Source organism: Oncorhynchus keta, unplaced genomic scaffold (assembly GCF_023373465.1).
Source record: "Oncorhynchus keta strain PuntledgeMale-10-30-2019 unplaced genomic scaffold, Oket_V2 Un_contig_19972_pilon_pilon, whole genome shotgun sequence".
NCBI lineage: Eukaryota > Metazoa > Chordata > Actinopteri > Salmoniformes > Salmonidae > Oncorhynchus > Oncorhynchus keta.
Window position 1 is genome coordinate 60,537 of NW_026281757.1, and position 9,476 is coordinate 70,012.

General features: G+C 47.9%; 2 long non-coding RNA genes across 6 annotated transcripts; both read left to right on the forward strand.

Moving 5' to 3' along the window:
- The first annotated feature begins 2,423 nt into the window (after window positions 1-2,423).
- Window positions 2,424-3,852, forward strand: LOC127920591 (uncharacterized). Of its 4 annotated transcripts, none has more exons than XR_008106682.1 (4): window positions 2,424-2,636; window positions 2,667-2,906; window positions 3,493-3,672; window positions 3,792-3,852. It is a non-coding gene; the product is annotated as an uncharacterized LOC127920591 (long non-coding RNA). The 4 variants fall into 4 exon arrangements; XR_008106681.1 differs by having other exon boundaries at window positions 2,697-2,906; XR_008106684.1 differs by having other exon boundaries at window positions 2,697-2,876.
- A 3,422-nt stretch (window positions 3,853-7,274) lies between these two features.
- On the forward strand, window positions 7,275-9,240 carry LOC127920592 (uncharacterized). 2 transcript variants are annotated; one of them, XR_008106685.1, is made up of 4 exons: window positions 7,275-7,301; window positions 7,861-7,899; window positions 8,281-8,329; window positions 9,206-9,240. It is a non-coding gene; the product is annotated as an uncharacterized LOC127920592 (long non-coding RNA). The 2 variants fall into 2 exon arrangements; XR_008106686.1 differs by lacking the exon at window positions 7,861-7,899 and adding an exon at window positions 8,092-8,130.
- Window positions 9,241-9,476: the final 236 nt, after the last annotated feature.

The window sequence follows — 9,476 nt, forward strand, 5'->3', positions numbered from 1 at the left end:
TGCTGCCTGTCGCTGACACTCTGCAAACGTAGGACCTGTTGGATTATGGACTGTTAACAGACCTACGGTACTACACACCAGGTGAGGTAAGAGCCTGGTCTTGTCTTTTGTGTGAGAAACCGGTTGTTTTTGTTTAAATGATTTGCTATTTTCTTTTCATCTCGGCAACACACGCTTCTCATTCGGCTTTTGCAATGTTGAGAGCTGCAGGATTGACCACAGGCAACAGTCGGCAGAACATTTGCATTGTGTTGGTTTGAATAAGGAACTGTGAAGGGTTATGAAATGTTACTTTCTCATGAGTCCACAGAATACTGTGAGAGGGGTTAGAATACTGTTAGAGGGGATTTAGAATACTGTTAGAGGGGTTAGAATACTGTTAGAGGGGTTAGAATACTGTTAGAGGGGGTTAGAATACTGAGAGGGGTTAGAGGGGGTTAGAATACTGTTAGAGGGGTTAGAATACTATTAGAGGGGTTAGAATACTGTGAGAGAGGGGTTAGAACACTGTTAGAGGGGGTTAGAATACTGTTAGAGGGGTTGTGAATACTGTTAGGAGGGGTTTGAATACTGTGAGATAGAGGGGTTGAATACTGTTAGAGGGGGTTAGAATACTGTTAGATAGGGGGTTTGAATACTGTGAGATAGGGGGGTTAGAATACTGTGAGAGAGGTTAGAATACTGTGAGGAGGTTAGAATACTGTGAGAGGTTAGGAATACTGTTAGAGGGGTTGAATACTGTGAGATAGAGGGGTTAGAATACTGTTAGAGGGGTTTGAATACTGTGAGATAGAGGGGTTAGAATACTGTGAGAGGTTAGAATACTGTGAGGGTTAGAATACTGTTGAGAGGTCAGAAATACTGTGAGAGAGGTTTGAATACTGTTAGAGGGGGTTAGAATACTGTGAGATAGAGGGGGTTTGAATACTGTGAGATAGGGGTTAGAATACTGTGAGAGGTTAGAATACCTGAGAGGTTAGAATAGAGGGGTTTGAAATACTGTTAGAGGGGTTAGAATACTGTGAGATAGAGGGGTTAGAATACTGTGAGAGGTTAGAATACTGTGAGAGGTTAGAATACTGTTAGAGAGGTTAGAATACTGTGAGAGGTTAGAATACTGTTAGAGGGTTAGAATACTGTTAGAGGTTAGAATACTGTTAGAGGTTAGAATACTGTTAGAGGAGGTTAGAATACTGTGAGTTAGAGGAGGTTAGAATACTGTTAGAGGAGGTTAGAATACTGTTAGAGGAGGTTAGAATACTGTTAGAGGGGTTAGAATACTGTGAGATAGAGGGGTTAGAATACTGTTAGAGGTTAGAATACTGTGAGATAGAGGGGTTAGAATACTGTGAGATAGAGGGGTTAGAATACTGTGAGATGGAGGGGGTTAGAATACTGTGAGATGGGGGGTTAGAATACTGTGAGATGGAGGGGGGTTAGAATACTGTGAGATGGAGGGGTTAGAATACTGTGAGATGGAGGGGGTTAGAATACTGTGAGATGGAGGGGTTAGAATACTGTGAGATGGAGGGTTAGAATACTGTGAGATGGAGGGGGTTAGAATACTGTGAGATGGAGGGGCTAGAATACTGTGAGATGGAGGGGCTAGAATACTGTGAGATGGAGGGGGTTAGAACACCTGTGAGATAGAGGGGTTAGAATACTGTTGGTTAGAGGGGGCCAGAACACTGTTGGTTAGAGGGGGTTAGAATACTGTTGGTTAGAGGGGTTAGAATACTGTTGGATGGAGGGTTAGAATACTGTTGATGGAGGATAGAATACTGTTGGATGGAGGCCAGAATAATGTTGGATGGAGGGAGTTAGAATATTGTTGGACAGAGGGAGCCAGAACACCGTTGGACAGAGGGGCCAGAACACTGTTGGACGGAGGGGTTAGAATACTGTTGGTTAGAGGGGAATAGAACACTGTTGGATAGAGGGGGGATAGAATACTGTTGGACAGAGGAGTTAGAATACTGCTGGATAGAGGGGTTAGAACACTGTTGGTTAGAAGGGGTTAGAATACTGTTGGATAGAGGGGTTAGAATACTGTTGGATAGAGGGAGTTAGAATATTGTTGATAGAGGGGTTAGAATACTGTTGGCTAGAGGGGGTTAGAATACTTTGGATAGAGGGGTTAGAATACTGCTGGTTAGAAGGGTTAGAATACTGCTGGTCAGGAGGGTTAGAACACTTTGTTAGAGGGAGTTTAGAATACTGTTGGAGAGAGGAGGTTAGAACATTGTTGGATAGAGGGGGTTAGAACACTGCTGATAGAGGGGCTAGAATACTGTTGATAGAGGGAAGAATACTGTTGGATAGAGGGGGTGAGAATACTGTTGATAGAGGGGTGAGAATACTGTTGGATAGAGGGGTTAGAATACTGTTGGAAAGAGGGGTTAGGGTTAGAAGTAATGTAGGAGTGTAATGCTGTGGTGTATGAGTAAAATGCTGTGGTGTAGGAGTAATGCTCCTGGAGGACTGTGGTGTAGGAGTAATGCTCCTGGAGGACTGTGGTGTAGGAGTAATGCTCCTGGAGGACTGAGGTGTAGGAGTAATGCTCCTGGAGGACTGTGGTGTAGGAGTAATGCTCCTGGAGGACTGTGGTGTAGGAGTAATGCTCCTGGAGGACTGTGGTGTAGGAGTAATGCTCCTGGAAGACTGAGGTGTAGGAGTAATGCTCCTGGAGGACTGAGGTGTAGGAGTAATGCTCCTGGAGGACTGAGGTGTAGGAGTAATGCTCCTGGAGGACTGTGGTGTAGGAGTAATGCTCCTGGAGGACTGTGGTGTAGGAGTAATGCTCCTGGAGGACTGTGGTGTAGGAGTAATGCTCCTGGAGGACTGTGGTGTAGGAGTAATGCTCCTGGAGGACTGTGGTGTAGGAGTAATGCTCCTGGAGGACTGTGGTGTAGGAGTAATGCTCCTGGAGGACTGTGGTAGGAGTAATGCTCCTGGAGGACTGTGGTGTAGGAGTAATGCTCCTGGAGGACTGTGGTGTAGGAGTAATGCTCCTGGAGGACTGTGGTGTAGGAGTAATGCTCCTGGAGGACTGAGGTGTAGGAGTAATGCTCCTGGAGGATTGTGGTGTAGGAGTAATGCTCCTGGAGGACTGTGGTGTAGGAGTAATGCTCCTGGAGGACTGTGGTGTAGGAGTAATGCTCCTGGAGGACTGTAGGAGTAATGCTCCTGGAGGACTAGGAGTAATGCTCCTGGAGGACTGAGGTGTAGGAGTAATGCTCCTGGAGGACTGTGGTGTAGGAGTAATGCTCCTGGAGGACTGTGGTGTAGGAGTAATGCTCCTGGAGGACTGAGGTGTAGAAGTAATGCTCCTGGAGGACTGTGGTGTAGAGTAATGCTCCTGGAGGACTGTGGTGTAGGAGTAATGCTCCTGGAGGACTGTGGTGTAGGAGTAATGCTCCCTGGAGGACTGTGGTGTAGGAGTAATGCTCCTGGAGGACTGTGGTGTAGGAGTAATGCTCCTGGAGGACTGAGGTGTAGGAGTAATGCTCCTGGAGGACTGTGGTGTAGGAGTAATGCTCCTGGAGGACTGTGGTGTAGGAGTAATGCTCCTGGAGGACTGTGGTGTAGGAGTAATGCTCCTGGAGGACTGTGGTGTAGGAGTAATGCTCCTGGAGGACTGTGGTGTAGGAGTAATGCTCCTGGAGGACTGTGGTGTAGAGTAATGCTCCTGGAGGACTGTGGTGTAGGAGTAATGCTCCTGGAGGACTGTGGTGTAGGAGTAATGCTCCTGGAGGACTGTGGTGTAGGAGTAATGCTCCTGGAGGACTGAGGTGTAGGAGTAATGCTCCTGGAGGACTGAGGTGTAGGAGTAATGCTCCTGGAGGACTGAGGTATAGGAGTAATGCTCCTGGAGGACTGTGGTGTAGGAGTAATGCTCCTGGAGGACTGTGGTGTAGGTGTAATGCTCCTGGAGGACTGTGGTGTAGGAGTAATGCTCCTGGAGTCCTTTCAAGCTCCACGCGGCTTCCGAGCTTCTAATGTCAGTGGGCTGGAGGGCTGAGGTTGGGGCTGGAGGATTGAGGTTGGGGCTGGAGGGATTGAGGTTGGGGCTGGAGGGATTGAGGTTGGGGCTGGAGGGATTGAGGTTGGGGCTGGAGGGATTGAGGTTGGGGCTGGAGGGTTGAGGTTGGGGCTGGAGGGATTGAGGTTGGGGCTGGAGGGATTGAGGTTGGGGCTGGAGGGGTTGAGGTTGGGGCTGGAGGGGCTGAGGTTGGGGCTGGGGAGGGGTTGAGGTTGGGGCTGGAGGGATTGGGGTTGGGGCTGGAGAGGCAGAGGTTGGAGGGAGGGAGAGGGGGAGTACAGGGGGCAAGCAGCAGCCTCAGAAGAGGGAATGGGGTTTTAAGTGGGGTGGGGAGGCAGAGGTGGGGGGAGATAAAGGGAGGAGGAGGGAGAATCCAACAGCCTGTGGGGACCAGAGATAAAGAGGGGGAGGGGGAATCCAACAGCCTGTGGGGACCAGAGAGAAAGAGGGGGAGGGGGAATCCAACAGCCTGTGGGGACCAGAGAGAAAGAGAGGGGGAGGGGAGAATCCAACAGCCTGTGGGGACCAGAGATAAAGAGGGGGAGGGAGAATCCAACAGCCTGTGGGGACCAGAGAGAAAGGGGGGAAGAATCCAACAGCCTGTGGGGACCAGAGATAAAGAGGGGGGGGGGAATCCAACAGCCTGTGGGGACCAGAGAGAAAGAGGGGGGGGGGGGAGAATCCAACAGCCTGTGGGGACCAGAGATAAAGAGGGGGAGGGGAGAATCCAACAGCCTGTGGGGACCAGAGAGAAAGAGGGGGAGGGGAGAATCCAACAGCCTGTGGGGACCAGAGAGAAAGAGGGGAGGGGAGAATCCAACAGCCTGTGGGGACCAGAGATAAAGAGGGGGAGGGGAGAATCCAACAGCCTGTGGGGACCAGAGATAAAGAGGGGGAGGGGGAGAATCCAACAGCCTGTGGGGACCAGAGAGAAAGAGGGGGAGGGGAGAATCAACAGCCTGTGGGGACCAGAGAGAAGGAGGGGAGAATCCAACAGCCTGTGGGGACCAGAGATAAAGAGGGGGGAGGGGGAGAATCCAACAGCCTGTGGGGACCAGAGAGAAAGAGGGGGGAGGGGGAGAATCCAACAGCCTGTGGGGACCAGAGAGAAAGAGGGGGGAGGGGGAGAATCCAACAGCCTGTGGGGACCAGAGAGAAAGAGGGGGAGGGGACAGAATCCAACAGCCTGTGGGGACCAGAGAGAAAGAGGGGGGGGGGAGAATCCAACAGCCTGTGGGGACCAGAGAGAAAGAGGGGGGAGGGGGAGAATCCAACAGCCTGTGGGGACCAGAGAGAAAGAGGGGGGAGGGGGAGAATCCAACAGCCTGTGGGGACCAGAGAGAAAGAGGGGGGAGGGGACAGAATCCAACAGCCTGTGGGGACCAGAGAGAAAGAGGGGAAGGGGGAATCCAACAGCCTGTGGGGACCAGAGAAAAAGAGGGGGGGGAGGGGAGAATCCAACAGCCTGTGGGGACCAGAGAGAAAGAGGGGGGAGGGACAGAATCCAACAGCCTGTGGGGACCAGAGAGAAAGAGGGGGGAGGGGACAGAATCCAACAGCCTGTGGGGACCGAGATAAAGAGGGGGAGGGGAATCCAACAGCCTGTGGGGACCAGAGATAAAGAGGGAGCTGGGTCCATTACTCTGATGAGGTAGTTCAGGATATAGACTGATGAGCTGGGTCCATTACTCTGATGATGAGGTAGTTTAGAATGTAGACTGGGTCCATTCCTCTGTTGATGAGGTAGTTTAGGATGTAGACTGATCAGCTGGGTCCATTACTCTGATGATGAGGTAGTTTAGGATGTAGACTGATGAGCTGGGACCATTACTCTGATGATGAGGTAGTTTAGGAATGTAGACTGATGAGCTGGGACCATTACTCTGATGATGAGGTAGTTTAGGATGTAGACTGATGAGCTGGGACCATTACTCTGATGAGGTAGTTTAGGAATGTAGACTGATGAGCTGGGACCATTACTCTGATGATGAGGTAGTTTAGGATGTAGACTGATGAGCTGGGACCATTACTCTGATGAGGTAGTTTAGGATGTAGACTGATGAGCTGGGACCATTACTCTGATGAGGTAGTTTAGGATGTAGACTGATGAGCTGGGACCATTACTCTGATGATGAGGTAGTTTAGGATATAGACTGATGAGCTGGGACCATTACTCTGATGAGGTAGTTTAGAATGTAGACTGGGTCCATTACTCTATGATGAGGTAGTTTAGATATAGACTGATGAGCTGGGACCATTACTCTATGATGAGGTAGTTTAGAATTTAGAATGATGAGCTGGGACCATTACTCTGATGATGAGGTAGTTTAGGATGACTGAGAGCTGGGACCATTACTCTGATGAGGTAGTTTAGAATGTAGACTGGGTCCATTACTCTATGATGAGGTAGTTTAGGATATAGACTGATGAGCTGGGACCATTACTCTATGATGAGGTAGTTTAGAATGTAGACTGGGACCATTACTCTGATGATGAGGTAGTTTAGAATGTAGACTGGGACCATTACTCTATGATGAGGTAGTTTAGAATGTAGACTGGGTCCATTACTCTGATGATGTAGTGGGTCCATTCCTCTGATGATGAGGTAGTTTAGAATGTAGACTGGGTCCATTCCTCTGATGAGGTAGTTTAGGATGTAGACTGATGAGCTGGGACCATTACTCTGATGATGAGGTAGTTTAGAATGTAGACTGGGTCCATTCCTCTGATGATGAGGTAGTTTAGGATGTAGACTGATGAGCTGGGACCATTACTCTGATGATGAGGTAGTTTAGAATGTAGACTGGGTCCATTACTCTGATGGTAGTTTAGGATGTAGACTGATGAGCTGGGACCATTACTCTGATGATGAGGTAGTTTAGGATGTATACTGGGTCCATTACTCTGATGATGAGGTAGTTTAGGATGTAGACTGATGAGCTGGGACCATTCCTCTGATGATGAGGTAGTTTAGGATGTAGACTGATGAGCTGGGACCATTACTCTGATGATGAGGTAGATTTAGAATGTGAGACTGGGTCCATTACTCTGATGATGAGGTAGTTTAGGATGTAGACTGATGAGCTGGGACCATTACTCTGATGATGAGGTAGTTTAGGATGTAGACTGATGAGCTGGGACCATTACTCTGATGATGAGGTAGTTTAGAATGTAGACTGATGAGCTGGGACCATTACTCTGATGATGAGGTAGTTTAGGATATAGACTGATGAGCTGGGACCATTACTCTGATGATGAGGTAGTTTAGGATGTAGACTGATGAGCTGGGACCATTACTCTGAGGTAGTTTAGGATGTAGACTGATGAGCTGGGACCATTACTCTGATGATGAGGTAGTTTAGAATGTAGACTGATGAGCTGGGACCATTACTCTGATGATGAGGTAGTTTAGGATGTAGACTGGAGCTCCATTACTCTGATGAGGTAGTTTAGGATGTAGACTGATGAGCTGGGTCCATTACTCTGATGATGAGGTAGTTTAGGATGTAGACTGATGAGCTGGGACCATTCCTCTGATGAGGTAGTTTAGGATGTAGACTGATGAGCTGGGACCATTACTCTGATGATGAGGTAGTTTAGATATGACTGATGAGCTGGGTCCATTACTCTATGATGAGGTAGTTTAGAATGTAGACTGGGTCCATTACTCTGATGAGGTAGTTTAGGATGTAGACTGGGTCCATTCCTCTGATGATGAGGTAGTTTAGAATGTAGACTGATGAGTGGGACCATTCCTCTGATGATGAGGTAGTTTAGGATGTAGACTGATGAGCTGGGACCATTACTCTGATGATGAGGTAGTTTAGAATGTAGACTGGGTCCATTACTCTGATGAGGTAGTTTAGGATGTAGACTGATGAGCTGGGACCATTACTCTGATGATGAGGTAGTTTAGAATGTAGACTGGGTCCATTACTCTGATGATGAGGTAGTTTAGGATGTAGACTGATGAGCTGGGACCATTCCTCTGATGATGAGGTAGTTTAGGATGTAGACTGATGAGCTGGGACCATTACTCTGATGATGAGGTAGTTTAGAATGTAGACTGGGTCCATTACTCTGATGAGGTAGTTTAGGATGTAGACTGATGAGCTGGGACCATTACTCTGATGATGAGGTAGTTTAGGATGTAGACTGATGAGCTGGGACCATTACTCTGATGATGAGGTAGTTTAGGATGTAGACTGATGAGCTGGGACCATTACTCTGATGATGAGGTAGTTTAGAATGTAGACTGATGAGCTGGGACCATTACTCTATGATGAGGTAGTTTAGGATATAGACTGGGTCCATTCCTCTATGATCTTTAGGTAGTTTAGGATGTAGACTGGTGACCTGGGGTCTAATCCTCCTCTATGATGTTGAGGTAGTTTAGGATGTAGACTGGTAACCTGGGGTCTAATCCTCCTCTATGATGTTGAGGTAGTTTAGGATGTAGACTGGTGACCTGGGGTCTAATCCTCCTCTATGATGTTGAGGTAGTTTAGGATGTAGACTGGTGACCTGGGGTCTAATCCTCCTCTATGATATTGAGGTAGTTTAGGATGTAGACTGGTGACCTGGGGTCTAATCCTCTGAGATGATATTGAGGTAGTTTAGGATGTAGACTGGTGACCTGGGGTCTAATCCTCTGAGATGATATTGAGGTAGTTTAGGATGTAGACTGGTGACCTGGAGTCTAATCCTCCTCTATGATGATGAGGTAGTTTAGAATGTAGACTGATGAGCTGGGACCATTACTCTATGATGATGAGGTAGTTTAGGATATAGACTGGTGAGCTGGGACCATTACTCTGATGATGAGGTAGTTTAGGATGTAGACTGATGAGCTGGGACCATTACTCTGAGGTAGTTTAGGATGTAGACTGATGAGCTGGGACCATTACTCTGATGATGAGGTAGTTTAGAATGTAGACTGATGAGCTGGGACCATTACTCTGATGATGAGGTAGTTTAGGATGTAGACTGATGAGCTGGGACCATTACTCTGATGAGGTAGTTTAGGATGTAGACTGATGAGCTGGGTCCATTACTCTGATGATGAGGTAGTTTAGGATGTAGACTGATGAGCTGGGACCATTACTCTGATGAGGTAGTTTAGGATGTAGACTGATGAGCTGGGACCATTCCTCTGATGATGAGGTAGTTTAGGATATAGACTGATGAGCTGGGACCATTACCTATGATGAGGTAGTTTAGAATGTAGACTGGGTCCATTATATGATGAGGTAGTTTAGGATGTAGACTGGGTCCATTCCTCTGATGATGAGGTAGTTTAGAATGTAGACTGGTCCATTCCTCTGATGATGAGGTAGTTTAGGATGTAGACTGATGAGCTGGGACCATTACTCTGATGATGAGGTAGTTTAGAATGTAGACTGGGTCCATTACCTGATGAGGTCTAGTTTAGGAT